This window comes from Colius striatus, chromosome 16 (genome assembly GCF_028858725.1).
Source record: "Colius striatus isolate bColStr4 chromosome 16, bColStr4.1.hap1, whole genome shotgun sequence".
NCBI lineage: Eukaryota > Metazoa > Chordata > Aves > Coliiformes > Coliidae > Colius > Colius striatus.
The window spans coordinates 5,718,465-5,736,380 of NC_084774.1; the positions used below are offsets into that span (position 1 = coordinate 5,718,465).

At 47.4% G+C, this 17,916-nt stretch overlaps 1 protein-coding gene across 3 annotated transcripts in view; it reads left to right on the forward strand.

Annotated features, from left to right (window-relative positions):
- Nucleotides 1-2,214: 2,214 nt before the first annotated feature.
- PPP1R16B (protein phosphatase 1 regulatory subunit 16B) overlaps nucleotides 2,215-17,916 on the forward strand; it is a 62,533-nt gene continuing 46,831 nt past the window's right edge. Inside the window, exon 1 of one of the 3 annotated variants that reach the window (XM_062009130.1) lies at nucleotides 2,215-2,290. The gene's annotated coding sequence lies outside the window, so the exon portion shown is untranslated. Of the gene's footprint in view, nucleotides 2,291-2,357; nucleotides 2,620-17,916 lie in introns of those variants that run through there. The other 2 variants (XM_062009131.1, XM_062009129.1) reach the window with 2 other exon arrangements.

Genomic DNA, 17,916 nt, shown 5'->3' on the forward strand with positions numbered 1-17,916 from the left:
GTGAAATCTTTCCAGCAAGTAGTAAATTTAATAAAGAAAGGAGTTTGAGGGGCCAAAACTACCTGTGAAATTGGACTGAATGCTGGGTGAGGAAGAAGATGCTAGGAACTGGGTCTATTTGAAAACAGTGGAGGTTTTAGTGGTGCTTTTTATGAAACTTTACTTTCAAAGTATGTTTTCCTTAACCTAGTCTCTGTAATCTTTTTGATTTGTACCCACCAAAAAAGAGAAAACTTGATGCAGTGAATTTTGACTCTATTAGAAAACAAACAAACTGTATTTCTGTTCTAGCTCCAAACTTTTGTATTGGCAACCGAAGCAAGAGCTTTGATTCACCAGCAAAAACGAGGATGATGCGGATGCCTGCAGGCTCTCTCTGATGTGCTCATCCTCATCTCACCCTCTGCCTTGAAGGTCTCCACCTTCTCCATTCCTGGGCACCACAAGAGCCTGCTGACCTAGTAGCTGTCCTTATCTTCACAATCACGGTGCTCATACCCAGATTTGAATTGAAGATGAGTTTTTTTTGCTTGTTTGAGGTTTTTTTGATCCTCTAACTGTTAAGATGCACTTCAGCTCTTTGCGCTGACTCACTGGCCTGGCACAGGGCCAGTTTATTTATGTGACTCCCCCATCATTACCATACGTGCCTCAGAAAGCAGCTGTGCTTACAACACATTTTCAATTAGCAGACGACTGAATTATGGACTTCAGAGACTGGTCCAAAGCTGTTGGCCCCTCCAGCACACCGGGATAAGGCTCCAGCTGCCAGACTCATGCTTTGGAAAGTTTCCTCCAGCCCTACACAGCCCAGGGCTACTAAGGTCTCCGGCTGGTGAGGATCCAAGTCTAGTCCTAGACCTGTCACTAACCTTCCACTTGGCTAAAAATCTTGCACTTACACCTCTGTGGATCCAGTGAGAAGGAGGACATGGATGTACTTTCTTCCCATCAGTTTTGTTTTCCAGATTTTTGCATATGCAAATGCAGCAATAAGAAAATTTGAACAATTAAGGCACATCTCCATGTGTCACTTGGTGACTCCTCAAAGACGGTCCTGCCATGCTCCAGACAGGGCTCCCAGACACTCCTAAGGGGAAACTCCCACCTGAATCAGACTTCAACACTCAGGATGCTCTCTCACACTCTGGTATGATTGCAAAGATCCAGGTTTATTAACCACAAATTGTCCTGCTCAAAGGAGGGAGTCACATTCCAAACCAAACAGCGTTTGTCGAGCCTGCATGTTCTAATGAACACCACCATGCTCTAATGAAACCCCCCAGCTCAATGGTCAGAGCTGTCTCCCCATTGACCTGTTAGGCCTGGAGAAATAAGTTGATGATGACTTATCCTCCAAGCCTTCTGAAACCTATTTCATCCCAGAAAAGGCACCCAGTCCCAGACACATCTGTCGGCAGCACAAGGAATCCTCTCTGCTCTGCTCCCTGGCCCTGCAGGAGCACCCAGGCTCCTGAGTGCCACTCCCTGGCCCAGGAGGCTTCTTGGCTTCGCTCCCAGCTCTGGTAACTGGCTTTGGCTCCTGGTGAAGCCTCTTATCCGTCTCTCTTCCTCAGTCTATAAAATGGGCATGAGGCATACTTCAGGAATGGCATTTTGTTTACATCGGTCACTGTGCTTTACAAGCCTGACATGAACGTCGTGTCAGGGGTAGCTTTTTGTTTCTCTTTTGGTTTTTTGTTTAAAAAAAGTGCTCTTTGTCCCTAGCATCTCCTTGCTCTGTGGCAAACAGGAACCTGCTCTCAGGCTCAGCTCGTTACACCTAAAAAAAGAGCAAAATGGTTTCTAACCCGGATATCCTCCCCAGACCTTTCAGATTCAGCGCAGGCGGCAGCATCCCACGCCTCGCACCCGGCCAGAACTCAGCGCGAAATCTTATCTGCAGCCACAGCCGCAGCTTCAGGAAGGCCGAGGCGCGGCTGCAGCGCTCCAACAAAGCCTGAAGACCTTTACAAGAATATGTATTTGCTTTAACCACCGCCCAGGCGACCGCAGCCGCCGCGCTTCCCCGGGCCCTCCCCGACGGACGGGCGGACAGACTCCCCTCGCCGCCGCTCCGGCTCCGCGCCTTCCACCTGCCGGGGCGGAGCGGCCGCGGCCGCGGCTCTCTCGTCTCTGGCCCCGCCTCGGGGCGGAGCGGCGGCCGCGGCCGGAGGCGGGCGGGGCCCGGGGCTGCGCGGCGCCGCTGCCGCTCGCCCGCTGGCCCGCCTGGCTGCCGGGGCGGCGGGAGCGCGCGGCCGGGCCGTCCGTGCCGCAGGGGCTGCCGCGGGTGAGTGCGGGGCCGGGGCCGGGGCAGCGCGGGGTAGGACTGACCGGACCCGGCGGCGCGGCGCGGGGCCAACCGCGGGGCTACCGCGCTCCTTCCCTCGGCGAGCGGGGGCCGTCGTGTCGCCCGTCGCCCCCCCGGGGCAGGGAGGGCCGCGGAGGGGGGTCCCGGCCGCGGGCAGGGCAGCGGCTGCAGTCACGCCGCGGAGTTTCGGCGACTCCAGCCCAGTGCAATGCTAGACCGGGCTGGCGAGAGTCACCGAAATAACGTATCCCGCTGCCTGCCCGGGTGGCACCGGGCACCCGCTAACCTTGCCTTGGACGCGACCAATGGTGAGCACGCATTTACCCCTTTGAGGCGATTTCTACTCCTTCGAACGATTGGTTTTGGTACTTAGGTCCACGCTTGTACCGTGGGTCATCGAGAAAAAGCAAGACGCTGAGCATGCGAATTTCTCGTGTGTTGGTGGATGGGTTTTCCTTATTGTATTTAGAAATCTTCTCCAATTGGTATGGTTGTGATGTGGAGGAAACGTTCTGGAGGCAGCGTGAGTGTAAGTGCCAGTGATTCCTGAAATGGCATCAGGATTGTGAGGGCTGGTTTGTGGGAGATGAAGGGCTTTCTCACAGAGTCTCCTTCAGATGCTGGCAGAGCAGGCAAACTTCAGCGTGAACTTCAGCCCCTTCTCCAGCTGCAGGGTCTAAGGTGCCAGTGTTGGGAGAGATGCTTTCCGTTGACAAGCTGACAATTTTGTGGTTGTGTCTTTGACTTACATATTGCAAAAGGATATTTTTCTGCACTGTGCTCGAGGAGGATGTTTCAAGTTATGATGGAATAGCAGAGAAAGTGGCCTCTCACAAATTGTCAAGGAAGCAGAGGGCTCCCAAACCCAGGGGGGAAAAAAGTCCCTTTTGGTTGGAGCTCTCTGTGCTCCCTAACAAATGCTCGGGGAACCTCGGGGGAAGTGACTGTCCTAGCTGTCACCTTGACCTAGCCTTTCTTGGCCTGGGTGTCCTGAGCCCTGCCATTACGGTTAAGTGCTTTTTCACAATTGGAAGAGACAAGCTCTGTGATGGCAGAAAGCAGAAGGGGTTTTTCTGGCTGCAGTTTTCACCTGGTGAGAGAATTGTGTTTCTTGTGGAAAATGTAATGTATTTACCTTTTCATTTAGGTTTTTTCCATTCATTTTTTAATCTCTATGCTATAGGTTGGACCAAAAACTGTGAATGATATTGAAAATGCTGGTATTACACTATTTTAATGGGTTTTGATTTGTGTCTTGAAATCTCTTATGAGTTTAAAAACCAGAAGTACTTATTTTCCTTCTGATTGGAAAACATAAGTGACTGTTTCATAAGGAAAAATAAAAGGTTTGATGTCTTGAACTTTGTGGTGGATGTGATGAAATGCTGAGATACTGCATCTTCTTTTTGCCATCAAAACCACGTGTCCAGGCTGCTCATTTCTAACAATGTCTTGTTGTTGAGTTCGTCATTGCAGGAAAGATGACTCTGTGAATGTGCTGGTACCAATTGTACCAGCTCCTTGGTGTTTCTGCATCACTTCTTTGGCCACTTTGTTAGAACCTTATTTTCTCTTGGTTTAATAATTTATAAAATGTCAGTTGCCTCTAGGCACATTTCATCCAGTAAGAAGAAAAACATCAACCAGTGTTTACTGGTTATGGAGCCTGAGGTTGACAAATAGTGAAACTTCTGTGGATGAGGGGATGTCTCATTTTTAATCTTGAATAAACTCACAAAAATGCCAGGTTTGTGCTAAAAGCCTTCTGGGAATGTTACATGTTACTCCTTTCTCTTATCTCCATCCTTAAAAAGGTCTCTTGCTTGCTGGTGACAAAGTAGGTTTTAACTGTGACCTTCCCTAACCTGTTTTGAGATCTGCTTCTCCTTTTTGCCCTTACCTATGTCTGTCTGAAGTTTTGCAGCTCTTGGGTATCTAATGGTTGTGAGTTAAGGGTAGCAAAATTGGGTCCTGTGTCTTCACAGCCTTTGTTTCTTTGACGTGAAAGAGGTCAGTCTCTTTTTGGGAAATAAATTGCCCTCTCAAATCCTCTGCCAGACACATACGAACCACTATCATTAACTGCATTTTGAGTCACTTCTTGAGCTGGAGGGGAAAAATTGGCCTGCTGTTTATCTTGTCTCCTTTGAAACTGCTAAATGATGATTCAGTGATCTTAGTGGGCAAATTATATCACCAGCTAATTGACCTAAGGAGGAAAACTTGTGTGCTGTCAAGCAAATGGCTGCTGCTGTTCTTCACTCTGAAACACTCAGCTCCCCAGCAGCTACTCGCAGTTTCAAATGGGGGTTTTGTTGAGGCACGGGAAAGGGGACAAGGGGAACCCTTCCTGTTAGCCATACCTGTGCACCGTGTTCACTTCTCTTCCAGCAGGTTTTGAAGGTACTGATTCTTAAAGTATAAGAATTGTAACATCTCAAGCTTGCTTCCCCTGTGGGTAACCCTCTCCTCTTCATCCTGGGAGGGTGAAACTGCTCACTAACATTTTGGGAGGACATGGCTTTGCCAAGGATCTCAGCAGAGCTGAGTTTGGGAAGGAGGCAAAGGCATGATGCAGGGACCCCCCTCATCACCTGCCTGTTCCTGTCTTTGCTTTGGCTAAGTCTTTTTCAGGAGTGATCTGCCCCTCTCCAGATGTGCATGGCAGCTTCATGGCCTGATGCCAGGCAGGTGGGTTGGGATTAGCGCTGTGGTCAGTGAAGTGTGTGCTGCGTGGCTGGCCAGGGCTGGGGAGAGCGAGCCCAGTGCTCTGCCAGCACCGAGGGTCGGCCTGACCTCACAGCTTGTTTGCTTGTTTAAAATAGTTCAGGGCTGGCCACCTCCCTGCAAGAAGGGCTTGTAATTGCAGGAGAGTACCAGTGTAGAAGCATCCAGGCATCGTGTTTTCAGATCTCTTTGCTTAAAGAGCTGCAGGAGTGAGCTGTGATGTGTGAAAGGGGTCAGCTGTTGGCTTTTTTCAAGGCTGTTAGTTGAGTTACACCACCTCCTAGGATGGCCTTGCCAGCTGGCTCATCCTTTAGGGAAGTTTAAAGAGGCTTAACACAATCTTACTAGAAATCTGTCGTCTTCTATTAATCTACTTGTCTCTCCTTGTCTGCTTTCCACGTGCTCCCTTGCTCATTCATCTCGACACCACTGTTCTGCCTGCATTGCTGTCGGTCGATATGAGCTGTGCCACTTGCCAAAGTCTGGTTCATTTTTAAGACAGCTGTCCAATGTGGGTTTTCCTTGTATATGCATATAGATACAACACTTCAGTATATTTTTTTTGAAGGTGGCATTTCTGAAAGGACAGCAGAGGCTGAGTGCTTTGCTGGCTGGGGTGGAGGTGCAGGAGAACCACAGTACCTGGGAGCAGTCAGACTCCAGCTCTGAGTAAGCCAAAGCCCCCTCCTATGCCAGGTCCCGCTCTGCATGTGGCACAGCTCACCTTGATGCTGGCAGCAGCACAAGGGACTGGTGATTGTGGGTATGAATCACTGTCTACCTGCACCTTCTCTTCTGAAATCAGAGTAGTTGCTGCTTTGGAGGGTAGTGCTGCTTGACTGGAGCGACAGCACAGATGAACAGCAACAGGAGGCTGGGAGGTGAGAGGGGTGACACCCTCGAGTGTCACAGCAAAGTGGGAAAGAGTTCTTCAGTGAGAACTGATGATGCTGGACTGAGTCTGAACTCAGCAGCACCCTTCAGCACCTCTGCTAGGGGAGGCAAATGTTGCTTTCAGAGTAATGCAGTTCTTCCTAATAGATCTTTTTCTTGCAGGTCTCACAGAAGCATGTCATTGCTGGGGTTAACAGCCATGTAGGCACTAGTGAGGAAGGCTAAACTTGAATACCCATAGAAAATAAACAGGTAGTATATTATGTGGTATGGATTAAGTGAGCTGCAAGATCTCTGGCTCTAGAGGCCCAGGTAGGAAATGCTTTTGACAAAGGTGACTTGGCCATCCCTGCTTTCAGGGAGAGCATCCACAAGCTGATGCAGGTACCAGTGCTGCCTTTCCCCTCAACTTTCACAGGGAGGCTCTTTTTCCTGCACAATATGTTTGCTATGCTTGAACATTGCTAGCTGACAGGGAAAGAGATCAGTGTGTTTTTTTTCCAGAATAGTCAGCTGATTTAATCCCATGGGAAGTGGTTGAAAAGCAGGAGACAGGTAGGTTGACATTCTTAGCTTTCAATAATTCCAATAGGAGAAGGATAAACTGAGATGTACAGTTGCTGGAGACTTTTTCTCTGTTTGCATTTGAAAGAGCTTGATAGGCTGTGATTAATGAAGCTCAATGGAAGCTTGATAAGTGATAAATTCAAATAAACCTGAAGCGAAAATGGCTTTATGAGAAGGCTTTTGGTTGCCTGTAAAGTGCAGGTAGTGGATTTTGCCTAGTGTTGTTCGCTTTGTGGTTGGCAGACTGCTATTCATGGGCTGTCCCCCTACTGAGGCCTGTCCCCAAATGGGCTGTGCCCTACTGAGGTGAGACCCCCAAACAAGCTGTCCCCAAAGGGGATGTCCCTGTGTGCCTTCTGCAGGCGTAGCTGCAGTGCCGTGGCTCCTGCCCAAGCCATGTCTGTGCAGACACTCCTGCAGGCAGTTGTTTCTTTCCTGGTTCAGATTAATAGAAAGTTTCCAAATTACGACTATTCAATTTGTGTCCTGGAACCCCCAGTGTCCCCATATCTAGGCTCCAATTAAGGGTGCTCTAAAAGCAGTAGGCCAGCTAGCAAGGCCTTGCAGATCAGAACCGTTGGCCTAATCTATTTTTGAAGTGAATTAAAAAGGTACTGCCACTCCAGAATAAGAAGTCACCTGGGGAGTTAACCCACAATAGTTGTTCTGCTTTGAATTCGCACCCTGTCTCACTTCAAAATAACTTTCCTTTCCATTTATGCAAGGTCTGTAAGCACAGGGCTTAGGCAAGGTCCCTCAGCAGAGCTAGGAAAACATCTTATTTTTCCTGAGTCTTCACTGCATCGCTTCCTGGTGATCTGCACATGCTCCTTAATTTAGGCATCCTTTTGTGTAATAAATCCACCCTGTTTCTTGCTCAGTCCCCTGCAGAGATCTGTGCTCCTTTTGCACCCTCACCTCTGTGGTTTGCTGTAGCACCCTGAGTGCCAGCTCCCTGCAGACACCTTTGCTCTCTTTCCCTCCCCTGGCTCTGGCTGTTGTGCTTGTTGTACGCAGTGAAATGAGCATCTCGACTGCTCATCTCCCCAGAGGTCCACGTCAAGATTGCGCCAAGAGCTTTTCTTAGGCTGGATGGGACCTTATCACCTTTCTTGGTGAGTCACTAGGTAAGAGACAGCATCAGGTGCCTTTTTCTGAGCTGTGGCTGATAACCTGAGCTGGGCAGAGGTGGCAGGCGTAAATTATTTGCAACAGTCGACCCAGGCACTGCTCTTGTGCTGCTCTCATCTTGCGTTGGCCGGGAGAAGGAGCGGGGATATCTGCTGGATGTTTGGAGTTGTACTGAGACGCTGTTGTTACACTGCTCCTTTGCATTTGTCGAGCTCAAGTTAAATGTATATAATTTTAATGTCTCATGATTCTTTGGGGGCTGAGTCATGGTTTTCTGGCCTGAATGAATCATACCTCTTGAACTCCATTGCTAAATTCATTCTGCAACAATTACAGGGTTGGAAATGCCACCCTAAGTGCACACAAACAAGCTGGCAGCAATTTTCTCACCCTGTGTTGCCAAGAGACCTCCCTTATAAGTTTGATCATTAGCTTTTGCCTTTGCTCTGTAGATGAGGGGCTGCTTGGCACACTATGTCTTGATGCCCTTGAGCTGGTAGGGAGGAAATTGCAGGTTGTGTATTTCTGGAAGAGGAGGGACAGCTTAAGAGAGAAGGCTGGAGATGTGCAGCTTCTGTACCAGTTTTTTTAGTGTTGGCCCAGCTTCTCCCTGTGATGTTATGGCGCATTGATGCCATCTCTAATGATTTGTATGGGAAACTCTCAAGTATGAGGCATTGCTCTAAAGTGGTGGCAATATTGGATGTCAGCAGCATTTCACGGTGCAAATTCTGCTTGATTACTTGCTCAGAGGAGAAGGACCAAGGAAGGTGTGACCCTCATGCTAGCTCTAAAGTGTCTGCTAGTACTGCCATAGTTTTCTCTACTTTGTGGTGCTAAGCTGAGATTTAGGGATTTGTGTAGGTCTTGGCTCTTTATTACTGAGGCCTCGAGCAAGAGTTCATCTCCTATGTGAAATTAAGAGGGGCTTTCTACTGAGTGGGCTTTGCCTGCTTATTTGCTTAACCCACCAAAGCAGCTGGTGGGAGCTGTGTCTATCAGTGGGATGCAGAAGGGCCATCTTCACCATCTGCAGGATCAGGTCTGATTTCTGGCTTTAAGATGCTCCTGATACCTGAATTTGACTTTTTGCTACCAGAACACTGATTCTTCTGCCATCCAAATAAAACTGCTTCTCAGAACAGATCCTCATTTGAGGTACATACTGAAGGACAGGGTGGGTACCTGTGCCCACGAAGCCTTCCACAAAGTCTCCTTTAAGAGCAGTCATTCTTTCCAGCTGAGTTCTGGCCCTAAATCTTGGAAAGAGTCTCTGTCCTGGACAGGTCTGGCTATTTGCATATCCAGGCATGGCTGCACATCGATACAGTAGAGAAGGATGGCTAGACCTTGTGCCATGGTTGTGAACAAGGATCTTGTTGTCTCTTTTTGTCCTGTGGCAGCAGAGCCCTGGTGTTTCTAATCCCAGAAATGGCAGCAGCAAATTAAGAACTAGACTGACGAAAAGGAGAGCAGTACCATCAGTTCTGGTGCCATGTTCATACTCAACCTAAAGTATCCAAAATTGTATACTCAGACTGAGAAGTGGTAAATATTTAATGAAACAATGTCAGAGGAGTGGTATTGTCAAAGCAGCAAGTCAAGCCTGTGCACCATGTCTGACTGGCCATGAGTAGATGCAGAAAACATAGAAAGTAGGGCACGTATGGTGACGTGCGGGTTGATAACTGCACCTAAAAATAAGGTATTTCTGGAACAGAAAATCTGCCTCGCAAGCAAGGCAGCAGCAAGCTGCTCTGAGTGACTGATTTAAGACTGGGACTGGTGATGTTGGTGCTGCTGAAAGCTGTACTGACGTTTTTCTAGCAAAACATTTTGTTTCCATCTCATGGTTTGCACCCAAGATAAGTTATTCTGGAGCTATGCTTGGGCAGAAGTGGGAGCGAGAGGCAGTGGTGGGGCTGTTGGCAGAGATGCTTTTCCTCAGCCAAGGCCTGCTGGCGGCAGCCTGCTTCCCGTGCAGGCTTTCTGCTGATCTGCATTTTAAGGAGCCTTTGCCCTCTTGCAGTATTACAGTTCAACTTTCTAGAAGATGCACTTAAAATATTCCTGCAGTCTTCAAGGGAAAACTGTCTTGCTGGCCCTGTAGTGACAATTTTCTGGTGGTACTGATCTTTGCTCCATTTGTGAATGGGCTGACAGTGGTACCCTATAGTGACTACACGATGCTGCTTGTTGGCGTGCTGCAGGGAAGCATGACCTGCTGTGCTGGAGATTTCTTTGTGTCAGATCAGCAGCCTCACAGCCCCCTTCTTGCAGGCTGGTGCCTGACCTTGACCTGCAAAGGCTAGGTGGAAAGGAAGATGAATATTTTGGAGTAGAGAGGTGACATGAGTGGTGTAGCAGTGGAATAAGTCAGCAATTGTGGAGTTCACCAAGGTATAAGGGTTGTGCCTTAGACAACAAATCCAGATGTTTGAGCAGTATGGAACAAAACATCCCACACTGTAGCACATGGAATTCTTTTTTCCCCAACGTGTCACCTCTTTACTCTCCCAGCAGAGCCCACAGGCACCCCACTGTTCCCTCCACAGCCGAGGCAGGTGGGCAACACCATCCTGAGTAGATGTACAGGCTCCCTGCCAGATGCAGGGTGGGTCAGAAGGCATCTTTTTGTTTTATGTGGTTAAGATCTTTTGAGGATTATTGTAATGATTGCAGATATGCTCAATAGTGTCTATAAGCACTACAGTTGAAAGCATTTTGTTAGCAATAATTAAATACAACTGCTATTTAAAAAAGGATAAATCAGATTGCTGGGAAGAGCATTATCTCTTAAATCTCCCACAAAATCAATATTCCTCCTGTCAGGTGTGTAGCAAACACTTTCAAATCCTGCCAGTTGTATCAAAGCACACCATAAAGCATCCTCCTGACAGCAACACTCCTTACCAGTCTCTCAAACCCTCTCTTCGTGCCGTGGTGGGCTGTTTGATGTGCTTGACTCTGGCACCTGGGTGCTGTGCGTTGGTGGTGATTGTGCCCAGCTGGTGACATCTGTCCCATGGCTAGTGCCAAGTAACTGGTACTACTGGCCTACATGATATTTGCTGCCGTGGTTTGGTCATCAGGGAACCTCTTCTACCTTCTGCACGATCTGATGTGTACCATTGGACTTGACCTTGGATTACTGTGTGGTGTGGTCTAGGTGTTCAGCTTGGTTCTTGGTGTCAATGTTGGTATAGTAAACTCCAGTAATGGATGTGCAGGGATAAGTCTTCTCTCATCCCTCAGCATTGTCCCTTCCTCTCATCTGGTGGTTGCTGTTGCGGTGGTTTTGGTGCCATATAGCTGTCAGAATTGCAGCTTTGCCTTGGAAAAAGAAGAGCAAGGCAGAGCTCTCTTCTGGTGGCCAAGAAAACATTAAAAATGGAGGAACATCGTCCCATTGGATGGTAACTCCTCGGGGTGATGCTGTGTCTCCCAGCCTGCTGCAGAAAGGCACAGCTATGGGGAGCTGTATAGCTGTACAGGGGCAAGTGGGATGCCTGCTCTTGCCATCACCTCCGTGTGATGCACCCCTCATGCAGAGATGACAGCAAGAGTGAGTATTCCCTGGGAAAGGTATGTCCCTGTCAACAGCTGAGAGCCTGCAAACGCCCTGCTGCTAAAACATCCCGTATTGGCACGGCTTGAGGTGCCTAGGAGCTGTATGTGGAAAATCCAGGCACTTATCCTGCAAATGCTGTTCCAGGATATATTTTTTTCCCGTGGGTCAAAATGTGTGTAAGTGCCTTTGAACAATGGAAGGATTTCTATTAAAAAGACTGGAGTGCAGGCGAATAGGACTTTAAGTTGTATCTTAAGGGAAGGGTGTGGGCTCATGCAGTGATGTTTTTGAGTTTGTTGGAAATGAGATGTGGTTTGTTTGTTGTTTTTCTTTCCCCCGTGCCTTGTTTTAAAGCCTGTTTTAGGCTTTAAAAAATGTTGCCATTTCTCAAATTCTGGATCTTTAAATGTGTAGTTAAAAGCATCAGGAAAAGGGGAGGCAGTCTTGGAAGACTCCACACATCTGTCTGTTGCAGGGCTGATGATAAATGGAAGCTTTAACCAGAAAAATAAAAGGAAGTAATATCACTGTCACAGATGGGTCGGGCTGCTTTCCCTGCAGGTGTCTGCATTGCAACCCACACTCACATATAATGTGCTGTGGAAAAAATAAATGGAGAGCTGAATCGGAGACTTATGCCCTCAATTAATTTTTGTTCCACATAATCAGAGCTGCTGCATGCCTTTCCTTCAATATTTAACTGCCTGGCTGAGAAGATGCATCTGCTCTGGTGCTATGGAAGTTGGGATTTGGTTCACGTTTACACAGAAATCCTGCTCTGATCTCCCTTTCTTTGCCTAAGGGCAGGGATCCTGCCGCTCCTCTGATCGTAGAGATACATTTTGTTAGCAGATACTTTTCTTTGGAAGAGCAAAAGGGAGAGGGGAGTGGTAGGTAATAAATTCTTGAAGGAATAAAATCGTGTATTCAGGCATCATATTCTCTGCAGTCTTACGGTGCTACCTTGGGTAGAGCTGGTGAGGAGCAGAGGTTGAAGTACACAGCCCTCATCTAAGGGAAAAAAAAGTCAAGGATTGGTACAGTTAGTGTGTCCACTGCAGATTTACAGGCTGTTGAATAGTTTTGTCTGTTGCACTAGGTTAAAAGGGAAGAGCTTGTTTTGGTGTGCAGTTTGAAATTGAGCCCTGAACTTAGTTTCAGATTTTTAACTTGATTGAAAATCACAGTTAAATTTTCAGGTTCAAATTAACTGAAATGTCCCTTTGCATGGCAAGCTGATGGCTAAGAGCCCAGGATATGTGCTTTTACTGATTCACTGATGGGCCTGAAAACAGGAGGTAAACCTGAGGTTTCACCTTTGAAAAGCAAAAGAAGGCTGAGCAGTTTCTGCAGCTCCAAGACATCCTCAAAGGTACAGCCAGCACCTGAACTGGAGCTCTGCTTCAACCTGGGGCTGAAAGAACCCTTGGTGTCTAGGGATATGGAGCTCAGCTGCTCACCTTGGGAGCTTGGGTGATCAGTAGCATGCTAGAGAATAAAAACTGAGAGGGAAGCAAAACCCCCAAACTTACAGTGAATGTGAAAAGTATCCACGTAAAAGTTCTGGCTGTGAAAATGCACCCAGGCAAGGACAGTTTAATGCAGGAAAGTGGCAGCCTTCAGAGAACTGTGTGGAGCAGATGTAGAAAACAGCATCTGCTCTACAGAGCTTCTAGATGAAGATTTTTCTGAACACCTCTGAGTCCTGATTTCTTACACTGAGAACTGGGTTTAGTGAGCTGCTTTGCACAGGAACCATGTGGAGAGAAGCAAACACAATGTTGGTCTAGCTTTAATGCTCTGCTTGGCTCCTAAATCACATGTATAAGCTGGGCTTGGGCTTGTGTTTCACTCAAGCAAAGCCCTCCTTGGCTGCAGCCTTGTCCAGTGAACCCAAAGACCCATCTCTCCAGCTGTAGATAGGAGCTTAATGGTTGGTGTATACACATCTGGGGACCACCGCTAGCCTTGTTTTGCTTGTCACTGAGATGCCATTGGAAAGAGCAGCGTGTTTCCAAGCACGCTGGTGTGGGGGAGGACTGCTTGGCAGAGAAGGCCTTTTTTCAAGGAAGCCCACGTTGCAATATTGGTAGTAAAAATAATGTCTCTTGTGCTGTGCTGAGTGTTTACACAAAATTTATAGTGAAAATACTGAAGGGCTTTCCTCAAACAACTGCCAATGTTGTTCAGAGTGAAACAGTTGGGAGGAGAAAAGAATGAGGCATTTAACATTTTATGTTACCAGCACTGGCTCCAAAGAGGTTTTTTCACTTGCTGTTTTGCTTTTTTCTTCTTACTCATATTTCATTCTGATTGCTAGGAAGGAGTTCATTGAAGAGGGACAGATTATCTGGAACTAGAGGTGGTCCCAACCAAAATGGTTTTAATACTCTGGGGAAGAATTTAGCTTTAAATTTTGAACTTGCCATTACGCCAGAAAAATAACTTGCATTGATGCACTTCCACTACCAAATTAATCTTTGCATCAAGCAGCAATGAAATAGTATCTTCACTTGAAGAAGGGAATTGGGGCACAGATTAAGTTACTTACTTTGCATGCAAGAAACCTGTGGGAAAGCCAAGAATCTCTCCCGAAACTCCTGATTTCTGATCAAGTCTTTCACCCAGAAGAGTTCTGTGCCAGTTCTATTCACCAGCCCTCCAGGGCAGACAACAGGAGTTGTGTACCCTAAGGGGTCTTGGCCTAGTTTTTGGGTTTTATTTTTATTCTTTTTTTTTTTAAGTGATGTTTCCTGACGCTCTCACCTTCATTCCTTCAGGAGGAACCATTCATTTGGTATTGCTGAGCATCTGCTGCTTAAAATGCCCTGAGAGGAAGGAGTTGTTTGCTTCTGAGATACCAGTGAAATTAAATCATGTAGCAACGATTTTCATAATTTTCACTCTCAATGTGGTTAACCTGAGGGTGCTGTGCGCTCACAGCACAGTGCAGGGAGAATCACATGGTGCATGCAAGAAGAATTTGCTACCAGAAGCAATAGTCAGAGTGCTGAAGGATGAGTAGGTTTTCAGCAGTACCTCCTGGCTGGAGCATGAGACTAGAAATAATAGTTCAGAGATTGGTGGTGTAGCTCTTGCAGTGAGTTTGTTACCTGCAGTCAGGCAAATGGCCTTGTTCTGCATTCATCAGTTCGTCAGTGAATGGTCTTGACCTCTGGAGAAGGATTTGTTGCATATTGTTTCGAAAACAGAGGCTTAGGTGTATGTCAAGCTGCTTTTTAATGTGCTGCCTTGGACTGTGTTCAGACTGCATGTGTTATCAGTGGCAAGTTTCTGACTTCAGCTTTGCCCTCAGCCCTGACATCCCAGAGGAGACGGTGGTCAGTGCCCATCTGCATTGCACTCGTTGCAGACAAGGGAGCTGATTCAACCTGGCTGTCAGGGTCTAGCAGGGTGTGATATTAGAGAAATACAAACTCCGGTTTTGGAAAAGAAAGGAAGCCCATCGGGAGGCTGGAGGTGCTGCATTTTGAATTGCTTACCTGTTCAGCCTTTCACCGTGGGCATTCTCTCCTCATCCCCTAGCCTTCAGAGGAAATGTGGCTGTGCTGTAGCATTGCAAGTGAAAACAAATGTTTTGGGGCTGTGATTCCAAAAGAGGGGCAGGCATGTGACTGTGATTTGAACTCCCCTTCCCAGTTTGCTGTATGGTCACTGTTGGTATCTGACTCTCTCTCTGCATTTGGAAGGCCCAGGGGCTGAGTCTGCTGTTACAGATGTGTGAGACTGTAGTGATTTAGATAGCTGGGTGGTGGTGCTGGATGTTGTATCCTTGATAATGATGCTCTAATGAACACCATTTTTTTCCAAAATGCAGGAGATGAGAGAAGCAGTTACAGAGGAAAATAAATCTGGTTCTAGGCTATGGTCTTCTTAGCACTAAAGACCCTCTTAACTGCTGCTCTGCCTTTCTCACTGTCAGTGTGGGCTGTGGTGAGGGAGGGAGGTAATGGACCTTGGCTCACTGTGTATGGTCAGCCCTGTGGTACATCCATGCTTTGGGCAGCCTGCCATGTCCCCTGCCTTGTTCTGCCTTGGGGAAAATCAAACTCCTGTGCTTTTCTCTCCTTGCTGCCCCTGCCTATCCCTCAGTCTGTCACCTCCTTCACTCAGTGGCTTTCTGGACATCTCTGGATGGTGTTCTGGCTGCTGGACTGCCAGTGAGCTCTTGCCCTCAACAGGGAGCAAGTGATGAAGAGCTGCTCTGCTGCCTCCTCTAGACTGTGGGGAGATCCTGGCCAACAGCAGTCTAGAACACGTCTTGGCCACTTTGTGTTGCCAACCAATGACAGTCCTAAAGGTGATGCCTGAAGGAGAAGCCTGTGAATTCTTCATTGGTGCTTATTGCCAGAGGATGGGTTCAGCAAAAGGGCTGCAATGGGCTGGTCATCTAGTATTTCATGGGGCAGGAGTAGCCACAGATTGGCCTTGGCCCTTGTAGGAGGCAGAAGGAGTAAATTTGGCAATTCCTCACCTTGTCGTGGTGCAGGAGTTGATTCTGCAGGCTGCTTACGTGCTCAGATCCCTGCTACAGGCTTTTGTACTTGATTTCCAATTCTAGCTGAGAGAAGATTAGCTTGGGGTGGGGAAGAGTGCTATTTCTGTCTTCATGCTACTGAATTGACTTTATGCTGCGAATGCAAATGCTTCACCTAATCGACTGGACCCAATCCTGCAGGTGCTTTCCCACAAGCAATGAAAGGAATGAAAATAATCTCCTTGACTTCAGAAGTGGCAGCTCACCTATCTGGGTCTTGAATTTTAAATTTGCCTGAAAGATGCACAACTTGGAATTCTCTAGTTGCTGAACTATTTAATTTCAAGGTGTCCTCTTCAAAGGCTGCTCCTCCATAGTTTGTGGTTTGGTTTTGTTTTAAAGTGGAATAAAACTGAAGTCAATTGATGACACTTAAGTGAAGGACTCTTGTGTTTGTTTTCTGCTTCAGTGTCGTGCTGTGCTTTAAGTAGTGCCTTGGGGAGATGTAACAGAGGATTTGCAAGTCTTAGCTCCAGCTTCATGTCTGGTGAGGCTATGAGGAGGCACTCCATTATCACACAGCAACATGTCTGTTTTAACAGATCCAGCTCCAACCTCAGCAATGTTATGCCAAAGTGTCTGCAAGTTAAATGCTCTGTAGGAAGGTCAAGGGGTGCAGCTCTGAGTGTTTACTGGAACAGGAATATAAGTACACTTGGCTTTCTCCTTTATGTGATGCAAGTGCCAGCCTCTAAATGTGAAATGGGAGGAAGTGTGTGTACAGGTGATGAAGGACCATTCCAGGCAGGGTTGTAACACAGGGTAGGCAGCTTGTTGCAACCAGTGACTCAGTAAATTCTCACTTCCCAGAATTGTCATCTCTTCTTGTATTGCAAGTGAGTAACCAGTACCCTGAAAGTCTTTTTGGACTTATTGACACAAATCTTGCACTAAGGTAAGATAAAACAGAAAATGCAACCTTTTTTGAAAAAGCAGCTGTGTTTGCCAACATTGTGTGCCCTTTGCAGGGACTGATCTCTGGCATGGTTGGAATGGATCTTCCTCTGCCATAGCACTAAGAGGTTAGTGCTGGTACAAGCACAGTACAATTGTGAGCATCTTGCCTTCCTTTGGGCCCCTGAAGCAGTTGTTTGTTGTCCCAGCAGGGCTGGGGCTGTCTGTGTGTGGCAGGATGTGCTCTGCACAGTGCAGGCAGATCTGCTGAGCTCATGGAAACTCAACTCAATCAAACACAAGGAAAGGCACTCTATTTCCACCCCCCCCCCCCCCCCCCCTTAAATAAAACAGAAACCAAAATTTGATGCCTCGCAAACCACAAACACCCACACAGGCAGCTTCTGTGTCACTTAGCAGGTAAACAAATGCTGGGACCTGCAACTATGCTATAGTTAGACTGACCAGTTTGTGCAACGAGAAGCCAATGTACCATTTTTTTTGGCACAGGGAAGAAACTAGGTCATTGGGAAGCAGGCAGACAGAGTGATGGTGTCAAGTATCTGGCTCTGGGGTCTGTGGAGGGTGCTAGGGGACTTGAACCTAAGTCTGGGAGGAGACGAACTGTGTCCCCTTCCTGTGTTCAGGAAGACATTTCAAGGTGACACACCTCTGCTCTTCCAGAGGTTCATTTGCTGGTAGGTTTGGGAAGACGCTGGTGTCTAGTACTTCAGGATGGCTCTTTGTGCATCTCCTCTCTCCATTTCATTCCCTTCTGTAGGCCACTCAGATCTCTCTTTTGTTTTGTTCTGAGAGCAGAGGAGCTCCTGGAGGATGAGATGTGTGCAGGGAAGCTGAAACATGGGCAAACAGAGCAAGCCATGCTTCTCTCCTTAAAAATCAATGTTCTGTTGCTCTTTCTGAGGTACAGTCCCAGTCCCACCACCAAAGCATCCAGCTTTTTTTTTGAGTAAACAGGGAAACGCTGCAATAAGTCTTCTTTACTTTAATAAACCTGCAGAATTAGATCCTCGTTTCTACTCCAGGTGTGTTTTGGAAAGTATTTGTTCATCTTTCAGCGAACAATAGCAGAAGTGGCCTGGAAAAGGAGCAGGGTGGGAGTGCCGTATGTGGTATGCCGAGAGGCATTTCCTGCCCTTATCTCCCCTCCTTCGAGGTATTGTAAACGGGGCTTCAGATCTGCAGCCTGTGTTACTGGAGCAGAGATTGCCAAAAAAGATACCTTCCCAGGAACGCCAGCAA